Source organism: Pristiophorus japonicus, chromosome 1 (assembly GCF_044704955.1).
Source record: "Pristiophorus japonicus isolate sPriJap1 chromosome 1, sPriJap1.hap1, whole genome shotgun sequence".
NCBI classification, from domain to species: domain Eukaryota; kingdom Metazoa; phylum Chordata; class Chondrichthyes; family Pristiophoridae; genus Pristiophorus; species Pristiophorus japonicus.
This window is the reverse complement of record NC_091977.1, coordinates 184,843,038-184,860,068: the sequence shown is the minus strand read 5'-3', so window position 1 is coordinate 184,860,068 and position 17,031 is coordinate 184,843,038.

Sequence of the window (17,031 nt, the reverse complement as noted above, 5' to 3'; positions counted from 1 at the left end):
TTTGCAAGAAGCTCAAAATGGCAGGCAGGACAAGGTTCTTTGTTCTCTCTCCCCAAGGTCAACGCCCTAGTATGGACCACACCCTGGTCTGAGCAGGCGCAATGATCACGAACCTTCCCCCCACCCCCCCGCCCCAAGGCTTCATTTCATGCCTTCCGTTCGCCTTCCACAGCGCCCGCCCACCCCCCCCCCCTCCCCCACTCCCCGGGCTTCTTTTGAAGCCGAGCCCCAAGCCCCTGTGTCCGGGCGAGGGAACGATTCTGCCGGGCGACGCTCCGACCCTCGAGCTCAGTTTGGAGACGTTCGGTGGTGGCGTGTCAGTTTAAAAAAAATGAAAACTTAAATAATTCCATTAAACTTCCATTTCCTTTTTAAGTTTTAAGTTTAAAAAATTTAAGCTTGTTTATGGATATTTATGTGTTCTTGACTCCCTCCAAAACTTTGCAAAAAAACAATGGCGTAATTCTGTGCCAATTTTTTAATGGGTGCTGGTTTTCCTTAAGTGCCCAGAAAATTTTTCGGGAGTGGTCATATACGCCGTCCTCAGTTAAATTTACATTGGCCAAACTTCCATAAATGTGAAAAACTGGCGCAGACATCAGCTTACTATGCCCCCATGACGCAAAAAATAAAATAACCTAAAAAAATTGTAACTAACTGAGTTACGCTGGCGCACAAAGATTGGGAAAACGGATTTTTAAATTTATAATAATAACAATAACTTTTATTTATATAGCATAGTAAAACGTCCCACGTGCACTTCACAACAGTGTTATAGACAAACAGATAAATTTGACACCGAGCCACAGAAGAAATTAAGGCAGATGTTCAAAAGCTTATTTAAAGAGGTAGGTTTTAAGGAGCGTCTTAAAGATGGAAAGAGAGGTAGAAAGCCGGAGAGGTTTAGAGAGGCAGTTCCAGAGCTTAGGGCCCAGGCAGCTGAAGGCACGGTCACCAATGGTTGAGCAGTTATAATGTGGGATATTCAAGAGCCCAGAATTTGAGGGGCGCAAACATCTTGTGGGGTTGTGAGGCTCAAAAAGATTACAGAGATAGGGAGGGGCAAGGTCATGGAAGGATTTATAAGCAAGGATGAGAATTTTGAAATCGAGGCATTGTTTAACTGGGAGCCAATATAGGTCAAAAAGCACAGGGGTGATGGGTGACCTTGACTGTGCGGGTTAGTACACGGGCTGTTGAGTTTTGGATGACTTCAAGTTTACGTAGTGTGGAATGTGTAAGGCTGGCCAGGAGTGAGTTGCAATAGTCAAGTCTAGAGGTAACAAAGGCATGAATGAGGGTTTCAGCAGCACAAGAGCTGAGGCAGGGGCGGAGGTGGGAAAAGGCGGTTTTAGTTATGCCGCAGATATGTGGTTGGAAACTCATTTCAGGATCAAATATGAAAATTTAGGCCAAAAGAAGCGGCACGCGCCAAAAAAACGGGGCAATCTACTGGGGAAATCTATATCTATACATAAATATATAGACAGATAATGTGCAGATATATCGATATCTATATATCGATATGTATATCTATAGATCTGGATAAACAGACAGACAGATATACAGAGATATATGCACAGTCACACTAGGAGTACTAACTTGGCTGGTACCAGGAGCACTGAGTGGGAGTTTAGACTTAATGCTCACAACTGAATAAATTGAGCTAATGGGGGACGGTTAATTAACCAAAATGTATTGAACTGACAATAATCTCTCACAAGTGATAATCTTTATTATGTTGCTCAAGTGATACACTCAATCCACTGCACAAAGAAGATTATTCCAAGCCCATAAAATGAATTAAATTGCATAACAATATAACCAGAATGATATCCTGAGCTATTTGACTACCATATTGGAAATATTCTGTTCAAAATATTTGAGCTTTTATAATCTAAAACATATTTTAACCATCACTGTGGATTCAAGGGAATGGTTCCCAGCATAAGGGTTATTTGAAGCTCTTATCACTATGGGTAGAATTTTAAACTGTCCAATTAAACTGGAGTGAGGGACTTAACCACTGGCTTCCCGACCTGATCTGGCCGACTGAAATTTTTAATTGAAGATGGCAAGGACACCCGCCAGAAGCTGGCAGGGCCCTTCTTTAAATTTACAGATTGGGCTTTGATGTCATCAAGGCCTAATTGCAAAATTAACCCGAGGCCAGAGTGAGAAAGCACTGGTGGCTTTACTGCCAGGCTAAAGCTGTTGGGAAGTGGATCCAGAGCCAGCAGAGGTCCACAAAAGTACATTTCAAAAAATATTTTTGTTTCCTTGTGGGCCAGGAAGAGCAGGAAAGAAGTCACAGGTGAGCGTAGTCTATAGGCCCCCTAATAGTACCTACACTGTATGACACAGTATAATGGGGGCTTGTAAGAGAGGTATTGCAATAATCGTGCGTGATTTTAATCTTCATCTAGACTGGACAAATCAAATTGGCAAAGGTAGTCTTGAGTACCAGTTCATAGAGTGTATTCGGGATGATTTCTTGGAACCAACTAGGGAACAGGCTATTTTAGATCTGGTAATGTGTAATGAGACAGGATTAATTCATGATCTCATAGTAAAGGATCCTCCAGGGAAGAGTGATCATAACATGTTAGAATTTCACATGATAGAATTTCACATTCAGTTTGAGAGTGAGAAACTTGGGTTTGAAGCTAGTGCCTTAAACCTAAATAAAGGCAATTACAAAAGTATGAAGACAGAATTGGCTAAAGTGGACTGGGCAAATAAATTAAAAGGACAGATGTTAGATAAACAGTGCCATACAATTAAGGAGATATTCCATTGAGAAAGAAAGACTCTACAAGAAAGGTGAACCATTCGTGGCTCACTAAGGAAGTTAACGATGGTATCAAATAAAAAGAAAAGGCATACAATGTTGCGAAGATTAGTGGTAGTCTAGAAGATTGGGAAAATTTTAGAAAGCAACAAAGGATGACTAAAAAAAATTATTATCAGGGGGATAATAGATTATGAGGGTAAACTAACAAGAAATGTAAAAACAGACAGTAAGAACTTCTAAAAAGGAAGAGTGTAGCTAAAGTAAATGTTGGTCCCTTGGAGGATGAGACTGGGGAATTAATAATGGGAAACAAGGAAATGGCAGAGACTTTGAACAAATATTTTGGGCCTGAATTTGATGAAGGCCTCTGCCCGCCCAAGTGCCGCCCAAAGGACTGCTGATGGCTGCCGAAGTACCTAACGGTACTTTCGGCGGGATTTTCATCGTAGAGGTTCCTCGAAGGTCGGCGGGTGGCAAATGAATGATTATGCCTCCAATCTGGGCAGCAGCCGATGGGAGCTCTCATTCTCGGTGGCAATGGCGCTTGCCGCCCAAGTGTCACCGAGGGTGGAGTCGGGCCCACGGAGGGTCGAAGAACTGAAAAGCAAAAGCATTAAAAAAAAAATTTAAACCATCGGAAGACCTTCAGGGGATCCCATCCAGGTAAGTCCCTGTAAAGAAAAAAATTACAAAAAGTGTACTTTCCTTTTTTACCCCATCTTTCTACCTACCATCGGGGACAGGCCAGCCTCCAGCCAGTGGTCCACCCCTGTTCTGCCGCCGACTGCCGCCCGCATCAACGTTGCAGCTCGGTAGGTAGGAGGTCAGTTGCGTGACTCGGCCGTCCGCTGATGTCACCGGGCGCTTCCTGGCGATTCTCCCCTCCCGTCCGCTCCAGGCCAGATCAACAGTGGCACTGGGTGGTTCGACGAGAGGAATGTCGGCAGCAGTGGGTGGTAAGTTCTTCAATTTTGGGCCCTTTATATCTGTCTTCACGTTACACTAAAAGCATTCCAATAATCGTAGAAAATCAGGGGGCAAAAGGGAGGGAGGAAATTAAAACAATCATTATCACTAGAGAAACAGTACTAGCAAACTAATGGGACTAAAGGCTGACAAGTCCTTTGGACCCGATGGTCTGTACCCTAGGGCCTTAAAAGAAGTAGAGATAGTAGATGCATTGGTTGTAATCTTCCAAAAGTTCCTAGATTCTGGAAAGGCCACAGTGGATTGGAAAACTGCAAATGTAACACCCTATTCAAGAAAGGAGGGAGACAGAAAGCAGGAAACTATAGGCCAGTTAGTCTAACCTTGGTCATTGGGAAAATGCTGGAATCCATTATTAAGGAAGTAGTAGCAAGACATTTAGAAAATCATAATACAATCAAGCAGAGTCAACATGGTTTTATGAAAGGAAAATCGTGTTTGACAAATTTATTAGAGTTCTTTGAGGATGTAATGAGCAGGCTAGATAAAGGGCAACCAGTAAATATAATGTATTTGGATTTCCAAAAGGTATTCGATAAGGTGCCACATAAAAGGTTACTACACAAAATAAGAGCTCACGGGGTTGGGGGTAATATATTAGCATGGATAGAGGATTGGCTAACTAACAGAAAACAGAGAGTTGGGATAAATGGGTCATTCACAGGTTGGCAAATTGTAACAAGCAAGGTGCCACAGGGATCAATGCAGGGGCCTTAACTATTTACAATCTAAATTAATGACTTGGATGAAGGGACCAAGTGTATTGTAGCCAAATTTGCTGACGATACAAAGATAGGTAGGAAAGCAAGTTGTGAGGAGGACACAAATAATCTGCAAAGGGAAATAGATAGGTTCAGTGAGTGGGCAAAAATTTGGCAGATGAAGTAAAATGTGGGAAAATCTGAGATTATCCACTTTGGTGGGAAGAATAGAAAAGCAAAATATTATATAAATAGAGAGAGATTACAAAATGTTGCAGTACAGAGGGACCTGGGTGTCGTCGTACATGAAACACAAAAAGTTAGCATGCAGGTACAACAAATAATTAGAAAGGCAAATGGAATGTTGGCCTTTATTGCAAGGCAGATGGAGCGTAAAAGTCTTGCTACAACTATGCAGGGCGTTGGTGAGACCGCTGGAGTACTGCGTACAGTTTTGGTCTCCTTATTTAAGGAGCAATATACTTGCATTGAAGGCAGTTCAGAGAAGGTTCACTAGGTTGATTTATGGGATGAAGGGGTTGACTTATGAGGAAAGGTTGAGCAGGTTGGGCCTATACTTATTGGAGTTTAGAAGAATGAGAGGTGAACTTATTGAAATATATAAGATACTGAGGGGGCTTTACAGGGTAGATACAGAGAGGGTGTTTCCCCTGTGGGGGAACCTAGAACTAGGAAGCATAGTTTCAGAATAAGGGGTCGCCAATTTAACATGGAGATGGGGGGAATTTCTTCTCTCAGAGAGATGTGAATCTTTGGAATTCTTAACCCCAGAGAGCTGTGGAAGCTGAGTCATTGAATATATTCAAGGCTGAGATAGACAGATTCTTGAACTATAGGGGACTCAAGGCCTAAGAGGCGGGAAAGTGGAGTTGAGGCCAAGATCAGATCAGCCATGATCTTATTGAATGGCGGAGCAGGATCGAGGGGCCGTATGGGATACTCTTGCTCCTAATTTTTATGTTCTTATGTTCTTAGGAGTGCTCCTCCGGGCCCCACAAGGAAACCTTGAGCAGTTCCTGCCCCGAACTTCTCTCCTCCTGGTCTGACCATGATCCCTGTCATAACCTTCTCCTGAAGACTTCCCTTAGTGCTGGATACTGTTCCCTCTGGTCCCTGATGGCGGATTTGTGCTGTCTAATTTGAACTGCCGGGCAGCTGCTTCCCACTGTCATCCAAGCTGGTTTTGGTTGGGAAGTTGGCCTGCAGCCTGCTAGTGAGGCCATTAAATTGCCCCCCCGCCCCCAACCCCCGACTGTCGGTCCCGGACGGGTCAGCCCTTCGCTGTTTCTGCCCAGGACTTAAAATTGACCTACATGAGTTACTGGATACAGGTATATTGTAAAATTATTAATGTAAATGATTTCTGATTTTTAGCCCTGGATGCTGCATGCACCAGTATTCAATTCAAAGACAGTACTGAGAATTGCCAAATAATGCAGTAAAATTATGCAACAACTCTTATTGCATGCAATGATCAATTGCATCATATGGTCAATTGCATAAAGAGCAATTAACCCTACAAATTAAATTTACTGAATGCAGAAGCACTATTCTTTCCTTTCTTAATTATTTTTCAGGTTATTTAGGACGTATTTTATAATAGTACAGCAAACATTTAAAATATCGGTCTGAGCAGGGGTTATGCTAAAACATCGGAGCCCTGCATATCTGGGGACTATGCTAGTGGCGGTTATGTTGGATATTGGCATTATGCCTGCTGGTGCCCTCGATTGCTGACCCCACTGTAGATTGCTGGCTCAGTGGGGCATGCAGGTGCAGGGTAAGATGGTGGAGAAACTAGAAAGAGAGTGATAGAGGATGACTAAATCAATTAGCTGGGACACAGGGAGGGGTGATTTTCAACAGCCTGTCTCACATCTGAAAAACGGGTGGCCAGCAAATTAAAAATGGTAGGATACCTCTTCTGCTCCATTAATGCCCAAGGCCTGCCTGATGCTGTTTTCAGGCAAGATGGTTAATATGTCCTTACTATACAGTATAAATGCTCACGAGGCCCATACTTGAGAGAAGATCACTCTGTGACCTGTTACCTTTATGACCAAGACCTCAAGTGATGAAGGTGGGTGGAGCTTCCCCTTTTATACCTGAAAGTCCAGGTTAGGAGTGTCTCCCAGAAGTTCGCCCCCTGTGGTCAGTGTTCTCAAGGTGTACAACTTAGGTCAGCTTATACATGGGTTACAGTGACAGTTGAATACATGACATCACCTCCCCTGCCAAAGTCTTATTGGGATCACAGGTTAAGTCTCTCTGGTGGTTTACACTCCCTTGTAGAGCGCCTGAGTTGGGGCTTCAGTTGTTGGGCGGTGGCCTGAGTGTCTGCTGTTAGTGGTGCCTCAGGCCTGTCCGGACTGCCCACAGTGACTGGGCTCTCCTCCACTTGGTTCCGGTGTTCGGTCACCTGTGGTGGAGTAAACTCTACGTCGTGTTCTTCCTCTGCTTCTTCTAAGGGGTTGCTGAACCTCCTTTTAGTTTGATACACGTGTTTGCGTCAGATTTGTCCATTGGTAAGTTTAACTACCAAAACCCTATTCCCCTCTTTGGCAAGCACAGTGCCTGCAAACCATTTGGGCCCTGCAGCGTAATTAAGGACAAAAACAGGGTCATTGACATCAATACATCGCGCCCTCGCATTCCTGTCATGGTAGTCACATTGTGACTGATGCCTGCTCTCAACAATTTCTTTCATAGTAGGGTGTATAAGGGATAACCTGGTTTTGAGTGTCCTTTTCATTAGCAGCTCTGCGGGTGGAACCCCTGTGAGCGAGTGTGGTCGGGATCTATTGGCCAACAGGAGGCGTGATAAGCGGCATTGTAGGGAACCCCCTTGGATTCTGAGCATCCCCTGTTTGATTATCTGCACTGCTCGTTCCACCTGGCCGTTTGAGGATGGCTTGAACGGTGCCGTTCTGACATGGTTGATTCCATTGCCTGCCATGAAGTCCTGGAATTCAGTGCTTGTGAAGCACGGGCCATTGTCGCTGACCAAGACGTCCGGTAGACCATGGGCGGCGAACATTGCCCGTAGACTTTCTACCGTGGCAGAGGATGTGCTTGAATTTAAAATGGCACACTCAATCCATTTGGAGTAGGCGTCTACTACAACCAAAAACATTTTTCCAATGTAAGGACTTGCGTAGTCCACATGGATGCGTGACCATGGCTTGGCGGGCCAGGACCAGGGGCTAAGGGGGGCTTCCCTGGGTGCGTTGCCCAGCTGAGCACACGTGTTGCACCTGCGAACACAAAGTTCCAGGTCTGCATCTATCCCTGGCCACCAAACATGTGACCTGGCAATTGCCTTCATCATGACAATGCCCGGGTACTCATTGTGAAGTTCTCTGATAAACACCTCTCTGCCCTTCTGGGGAATGACGACTCAGTTTCCCCACAGTAGGCAATCAGCCTGAATCGAGAGTTCATCCCTGCGCCTATGAAACGGTTTAAACTCCTCAATGCATGCCCCGTACGTGACTGCCCAGTCACTATTCAGGACACATTTCTTAACTAAAGACAGTAGCGGGTCTTTATTTGTCCAGACTTTAATCTGACGGGCTGTCACAGGTGAGCCTTCTGTCTTCACGAAGGAAAACACAAATAACCTTCCGAATGTACTAGGAGACAGTGGGCCTTGTGAGAAGGAGGAAATGAAGGATATCCTTATTAGGCCTTTATTCACTGCCGTTTAGAAGGATGAGAGGGGATTTCATAGAAACATATAAGAATCTGATGGGACTGGACAGGTTAGATGCGGGAAGAATGTTCTCAATGTTGGGGAAGTCCAGAACCAAGGGACATAGCCTTTGGATAAGGGTTAGGCCATTTAGGACCGAGATGAGGAGAAACTTCTTCACTCAGAGAGTTGTTGACCTGTGGAATTCCCTGCCGCAGAGAGTTGTTGATGCCAGTTCATTGGATATATTCAAGAGGGAGTTAGATATGGCCCTTATGGCTAAAGGGATCAAGGGGTATGGAGAAAAAGCAGGAAAGGGGTACTGAAGGAATGATCAGTCATGATCTTATTGAATGGCGGTGGAGGCTCGAAGGGCTGAATGGCCTACTCCTGCACCTATTTTCTATGTTTCTATGAAACATAGAAACATAGAAAATAGTTCTCAATCCACATCAGCACACTACCCCCAATCCCATGTGCTTTAGCTTTGCACATTAATCTCTTGTGTGGGACCTTGTCGAAAGCCTTCTGAAAGTCCAAATATACCACATCAACTGGTTCTCCCTTGTCCACTTTACTGGAAACATCCTCAAAAAATTCCAGAAGGTTTGTCAAGCATGATTTCCCTTTCACAAATCCATGCTGACTTGGACCTATCATGTCACCATTTTCCAAATGCACTGCTATGGCATCCTTAATAATTGATTCCATCATTTTACCCACTACCGAGGTCAGGCTGACCAGTCTATAATTCCCTGTTTTCTCTCTCCCTCCTTTTTTAAAAAGTCCTAACCGACCCATCCGCCTTGAGCACCGGCACGATCGGGCTCGCCCAGTCACTGAATTCGACTGGCGAGATGATGCCTTCCCTCAGCAGGCGGTCCAATTCGCATTCTATCTTTTCCCGCATCACGTACGGCACCACTCTGGCCTTGTGTTGTACTGGCCTGGCGTCTGGGTTTCTGTGAATCACTACCTTGGTCCCCATGAAAGTGCCAATGCCGGGTTGAACTAATGAGTCAAATTTGTCCAGGACCTATGAGCATGATACTCGCTCCACAGAAGAAGTTGCATTGACATCGCCCCATTTCCAGTTCATGACAGCAAGCCAACTCCTCCCCAGTAGTGCGGGACAGTCCCCTAGGACAATCCAGAGTGGCAACTTGTTATCTGAATCTTTGTGGGTCACGACTACCGTGGCGCTGCCTAGCACCGAAATGCTCTCCTTTGTATATGTCCGTCGCAGTGCGTCAATCGGCAATAATTTTGGCCTCCTGGCCTTGGACACGCACAACCTTTCGAACTGTTTGATACTCATCAGGGACTGGCTGACCCCCGTGTCCAGCTCCATTAATATTGGGATGCCATTGAGGAGCACTTTCATCATTATTGGTGGCGTCCTGGTATTTGAACTGTATATGTGCTCCACATGAACTCGCTGAACTTCAGCTTCCAGTGATTTCCCCCAGTATTCATTTGGCCTCATAGGGCTTACATTGGGCCCCCGTCCTCCTTGTACATCAACCTGGCTGCAGGCTTCCTGCACATACATGCCAAGTGACTACTGACGTTGCAGTTTCTGCAGGTATATTGCTGATACTTGCAAGCTCTGGCTGGGTGTTTGCCTCTACACCTCCAGCATGCTGGAGGCCCCGTTGTTGGAAACAAAAGGTCCATTACCAGTCGATCATCTCTGACTGTCTCTGTAACTGTCCTTAAGCGCACCATTAACAGGTGTTGATGGCCCCATTACTGGTCGCATTGTCCCTTGCGATGGCATGAATCGCTGTTCAGCTAGACATTGTCTCTGTTGAATTCCCCCTTTGCGTTCGACTGCATGCTGGGGCATGTCCGATTGCCCTTGTCTGCCTAGAGAACTGTGTGCCGCATTAACAATGTTGACTCCCTGGTCGTTTGCAGCATTTGAGCCAAGATTGTTGCCATAAATCATTCTGGTCTCTTCCTCCCCTGAGATAAATGTCTGGGCTATCAGAGTCGCCGATTCCAAGGTCAAATCTTTGGTCTCAATCAGTTTCCTGAAAACCCCAGTGTGCCCGATGCCTTCAATAAAAATATCTCGCAGCATCTCCGCTCTGCATGCATCTGGGAACTTACATAGGCTCACCAGTCGCCAGAGATCTGCCACTAAGTCTGGAACGCTTTGCCCTTCTCGCCACCGGTGCGTGTAAAACCGGTGTCTCACCATGTGCATGCTGCTCGCCGGTTTAAGGTGTTCCCTGAGCTCTTCGAACGTCTTGTCTGCCGGCTTCTCTGGCGCTAGAAGGTCCTTCATCAGGGAGTACGTTCTGGATCCACAAACCATCAGAAGATGAGCCCTGCGTTTGTCAGCCGAATCCTGTCCCAACCATTCCTTAGTGACAAAACTTTGCTGGAGTCTCTCAATAAAGTCGTCCCAATCATCACCAACACAGTATCTCTCTTCTGTGCTGCTAGTGGCCATGCTCGCGTGGTTTAAATCCCAGTTTCTCGTCACCAATAATGTGTCCTTACGATACAGTATAAATGCACACGAGGCCCATACTTGAGAGAAGATCACTCTGTGACCAGTTACCTTTATTACCAAGACCTCAAGTGACGAAGGTGCATGGAACTTCCCCTTTTATACCTGAAAGTCCAGGTTAGGAGAGTCTCCCAGAAGTTCGCCCCCTGTGGTCAGTGTTCTCAAGGTGTACAACTTAGGTCAGCTTGTACATGGGTTACAATGATAGTTGAATACATGACAATGGTAAATGGGCAACAAGCGCATACACCTGAAACTGGTAGGCAGCTGCTTACATATGCCAAGTGGGGTCTTATGCTCATTGTAGGAACCTGATTGCGCATTTCAGGTACAAATGGACAGTTCTGCCCAGTTCTTAAGGCATTTAGCAGCCTAATCAGTGATCTTGAAAGGGAATGCTATGGAAGCTCAAAAAATGGCCCAGAAAGCTTGTAATTTTTGTTTGGGTCAAAAAGGAGTGAAGTGTTCCAGAAAAACACCATCCCGCTGCAGGTCCATTCGAAAATCCTTCCCAGGATTACCTCCATCAAACACCCCTTCCCTTTTCTCCATTCCCCAACCTGCCTGACAGCTCAGTGCCGAGCTGACCAGAACCAGTGAGTTGCAGCAGTGCACCCGTTTGGCACCAGAACTCACTGATGGTTTGCTATTGAGGTTTTGACCAGAATATAGCTTGGGTCCCATGGCAGCACCAACGGGCGGGCGGACTGGCTGCTCCATCGAATTCACGCCCATTTTGGGTGCTACTTGATAATCACCCCAAGGGAAATAACGAATCTTGCCATGGATACAAGGTGATGAGAAATGTTTCAGCATTTAGCACGAGGGCAACATTTGAACAGATCATTATTGTTTCATATCTATCATAAACTATGGATGCATAAGATCGTCTTCTTATATTTCTAATCATTAACTTTGCTCCATTCTGTACTTCTAGTGATCCTTCTTCTCTGCCTGATTTTCAGATTTCAATACATGAATATCTGCATGTTTTCACTTTCTACTAATCTAATTTGTTTCAAAGTACCATCAGGATCTTAGCGGTCCTTTCGACGGTACATGGGCAGAAATTAGGTTTGACTAAACTCGGGCCCAATGTGTTATACCTCAGTGAAATGCACTTTAACTGCTCTATTAAGGCCATATGTATAGATTTTAAGACCAAGACAAATAATTAACATTACTTTATATAATTTGTACAACTGCATTGTGGCTAACAGACTCTTCCAAGGATTATTCATTTGGCAGTGGGTTGTTGCTTGACATGACCACTAGCAAAGCAAAAAAAAATCTTCCAATTCTTTGAACAGATTGTCACCATTATTCAAATGTAGATTCTTTAACAATTAATTGAGTTGGAAAGTTCTTTTTAATCATTCTTTTGGATGTGGGCGTTGCTGGTCAGGCCGACATTTATTGCCCATCCCTAGATGCCTTTAATTGAACATCAAGTAGGATAAGAAGGGTGAAAGAGTATTAATAAGTCAGCTACTAAAAGTATATTTCCCTTTCTCTCTAATTTTCAATGGTAATTATTGTACTGTCATACCAGGCAGATTTTATATGATTTTCATTTTATGCTATTATCATTCTTATTGCTTTCTTCTGAGATATCACAATGACTACAGCAGAACCTAAAATGTCCCTTCTTGCTTCTCATTTGTCTTTCACTTCATTATTTAAATCCACTAACTTCAATTTTTCACTCTGAAACTTATAATGATAATAAACTAGGCTAAAATTGTTCTGTCTTTGAATTTTTCAATATAAACAGATAATGCACTTTCTTTGTAATTTGACTATGCACAACCAAGTCCTGATATGATAAGTTGCAATTGTAAACTATTTAGAGTGGTTTATATTAATGGAGAAAGATTTCAAACAATGTGAGCAATTTGTAATCCAAATACATTGGAGGCCCAGAGGAATGTTTCGGTTGAAACAATTTGCCAATATCAAAAAGAATCCTCTTTATAGTGAGCCCTGTAGGTTTATTAAAAAATGAGGTAAATTTGTGCATGTTGTAAGATAGTTCTACCAATGGTCAGAATTGCTTCACATTTTTCTGAGATAGGCTTTGGCATCAAGATCTGCTTAGATGTTGGGCGATTTGTGTTATAGTCAGCTCCCCTGATGGCTTTGTGGATAAATGCATTGCCTGGTATGGTATCTGCTGAATTGTTTGACTTCAGCAAGGGCAGCAGTATCGTCATTATAATCAGCCGTAGTGTGGTCAATTTTCATCTGCCTATCGCCCTGGTTTTTAGCATGAACGGGGCAGTAAGCAAACTAAAATTAAAAAAAATACCTACTGCTCATTTGTTGGCTGAAGCCCTTCTGACTTGATTTTTAAGCAGGCCTTGAAATAGGCTGCTGGCACACCCATCCGAAAGAGGCAGAAAACTCAGTAAAATATTTAAATTGGGATCCCACGGCGTATTTAGAACCCCATTACAATGTTCAGCAATGAATGGCTGAACTGCCAGCCCTTAAGGGATCGCTGCAGGCCACTCTAAAAACATAAGAACATAAGGAGCATAAGTGGGCCACATGGCCCCTCAAGCCTGCTCTGCCATTCAATAAGATCATGGCTGATCTTCGACATCAACTCCACTTTCCCACCCAATCCCTATATCCCTTGATTCCCTTAGTGGCCAAAAATTATCCTAGGCACTTTTTTGCACCAAAAGGCACAAATGCACCTCCTGACCACACAAAAATCTTCCTGCCTGCTGTCAGTCTCCCGTCCCCGCACCAGTATTTCCTTCCCTCCAATAAGGACCCAATTCTGGCTTAGCTCTGTACCGGAGCTGTTGGACCTCCCTTCTCCCTATCAATGAGCACTCTGTCAGCGTTGGTTCAGTGCTGGCAGCCAGTACACGCATAAATGGGGTTATTGCCAAACTACTGTTGATGTTACAGCAGCGGAGCAAGGAAATTTTCAGTGACTTCATTTATAAAATATACTGAGGGAATGCTCTCCAAATTGTCTTGTGTTGTAGTTAGCCCCTTGTTTCCACTGTTTTGCAAATTGTAGTGCAGGCGCCTGAAGTAAACTTTCCTTTGAACGAGTTAAAGAAGGGGAAACGTTCATGTTCCGAGCACTAGCAGTACAAGTATGCACCACCAGGCGCAGTGGAGTGCAAAGCTAGGTACTGAGTGCAAGTACTTGAAATGTACCTGTATAAATCAGGTGCATTTAGAACCTAACTTCCTGGTCTGAAGCAGGAACATTCTTCAAGTTATGTGCCAGCATGCACTACCCGCCATGTTCTGACTGGGTAGCACTGGGGGAGTAGGAAGCCTTGGATTGCTGGCACCTCATTTGACTTTCTAAAAATGTAAATTAAAATAGCCACCCCCTCCCTCCAAAGGAGGATAGAGTGGTCAATCATGTCAAAGGCTGCAGACAAGTCGAGAAGGATGAGGACAGATAGTTTACTGCATGGGGCTAGTGCAAGGACATACTGCAAGGACAATCAGCATGGACATACAGCATGGATATACTGCCTGGCAATAAAGCATGGATATAGAAACATAGAAATATAGAAATTTACAATGCAGAAGGACGATATTCTGGGCCATCGTGTCCGCGCCGGCTGACAAACAGCCACACGGCCCTTGGTCAGCAGCCCTAAAGGTTATATATAAACCTATGAATAATGACAGAAAGGCAAAGAGCACCCAGCCCAACCAATCCACTTCACCACAACTGTAACACCCCTTATACTAAAACATTCTACACTCCACCCCAACTGGAGCCATGTGATCTCCTGGGAGAGGCAAAAACTAGATAAAAACCCAGGCCAACTTAGGGAGAACAAAATCTGGGAAAATTCCTCTCGGACCCATCCAGGCGATCGAAACTAGTTCAAGAGATCACCCTGGCCATATTCTATTCCCTGCAGTACTTACCATTATATCTGCTCTGTCCAACTAAAGGTCATCCAGTCTAATCCCAATTACCAGCTCTAGGTCCGTAACCCTGAGGGTTACGGCACTTTAAGTGTCCATCCAACCACGCTTAAAAGTGGTGAGGGTTTCTGCATCCACCACTCTTCCAGGCAGCGAGTTCCAGATCCCCTCTGTGTAAAGAAGCTCCCCTCAAATTCCCTCTAAATCTTCCAGCAACCACCTTAAAACTATACCCCCTTATAAGAGACCCCTTCACCAATGGAAATAGACCCTTACTATCCACTATGTCCAGGCCCCTCAATATTTTGTACACCTCAATGAGGTCTCCTCTCAACCTCCTCTGCTCCAATGAGAACAAACCAAACCTATTCAATCTATCCTCATAACTAAGATTCTCCATTCCAGGCAGCATCCTAGTAAATCTCCTCTGCACCCTCTCGAGAGCAATCTCGTCCTTCCTATAATACGGCGACCAAAACTGCATGCAATACTCCAGCTGTGACCTAAGCAAAGTATTATACAATTTAAGCATAACCTCCCTGTTCTTATATTCTATGTCTCGGCCAATAAAGGCAAGCATTCCATATGTCTTCTGAACCACCTTATCCACCTGGCCTGCTAATTTCAGGGATTTGTGAACAAGCACTCCAAGGTCCCTTTTTTTATCTACACTATTAAGCGGCCTACCGTTTAATGTGTATAACCTTTCCTTATTAACCTTTCCAAAATGCATCACCTCACACTTCTCTGAATTAAATTCCATTTGCCACTGCTCTGCCCACCTGACCAGCAGGTTGATATCCTCCTGCACCCCTTGACTTTCCTCTTCATTATCAACCACACGGCCAATTTTAGTGTCGTCTGCAAACTTCTTAATCATACTCCTATATTCAAATCTAAATCATTGATATATACCACAAAAAGCAAGGGTCCCAGTACTGAGCCCTGCGGAACCCCACTGGAAACATCCTTCCAGTCACAAAAACATCCATCAATCATTACCCTTTGCTTCCTACCTCAAAGCCAATTTTGGATCCAACTTGACACTTTGCCTCTATCCCATGGGCTTTAACCTTTATGACCAGTCTACCATGTGGGACCTTATCAAAAGCTTTGTGAAAGTCCACATATACTACATCGTATGCACTACCCTCATCGATCCTTTTGGTTACTTCCTCAAAAAATTCAATTAGGTTAGTCAGACACGATCTTCCCTTAACAAATCCGTACTGACTGTCCCTAATTAATCCTTGCCTTCCCAAATGCAGAATTATCTGTCTTTCAGTATTTTTTCCAATAATCTTCCCACCACTGAGGTAAAGCTGACAGGCCTGTAACTACTCGGCCTATCCCTTTCTTCCTTCTTAAACAAGAGCACTACATTAGCAGTCCTCCAATCCTCCGGCACCAGATCCAAAGAGGACTAGAAAATGATGGTCAAGTCCTCTGCTATTTCCTCTTGTACTTCACTCAACAGCCTGGGATGTATTTCATCCAGGCCTGGAGACTTATCCACTTTCAAAGCTGCTAAACCCCTTAATACTTCCTCTCTCACTATATTTATTTCATCCAGAATATCACACTCCTCCTTGATAGCAGTATCTGCAATGCCCCTTTCCTTTGTGAAGACAGATGCAAAGTATTCGTTAAGGACCCTCCCAACATCTTCTGCCTCCACACAAAGATTACCCTCATGGTCTCTAATAGGCCCTACTCTTTCTCTAGTTACCCTCTTACTCTTAATATATTTATAGAACATCTTAGGGTTTTCCTTAATTTTACTGGCCAAGAATTTCTCGTGCTCTCTCTTAGCATTCCAAACATCCTTTTTAATTTTGCCTCTTAACTTTCTATATTCCTCTAAAGATTCTATAATATTTAGCCGTTGATATATGACATAAGAGTCCCTTTTTTACTTAATCCTCCCCTGTAAGTCCCTAGACAACCAGGGGGCTCCTTAAATTATTTTTCCCAGCCTTTTTCTTTAAGGGCACATGTTTGGCCTGAGCCTTCCGGATGTCCTCCTTAAATGCCTCCCATTGTGCTGACACTGATTTACCCACAAGTAGCTGTTTCCAGTCCATCATGACCAAATCACTCCTTAAGTTAGCAAAATTTGCTTTTCCCCAATTCGGAACTTTTATTCCAGACCTATTCTTGTCCTTATCTTTAATCAACTTGAATCTGACTGAATTATGGTCACTGGCACCCAAGTGCTCTCCCACTAATACCCCTTCAACCTGCCCAGATTCATTCCTCAAAACTAAATCCAAGACCGCCCTCTCTTGTGTTGGGCTTGCTGCATACTGACTAAAAAAGTTCTCCTGAATGTATTTCAAGAATTCCGCACCCTCTAAACCCTTCACACAATGGGCCCAAGTTTTGAGCCGCGCCTAGAACG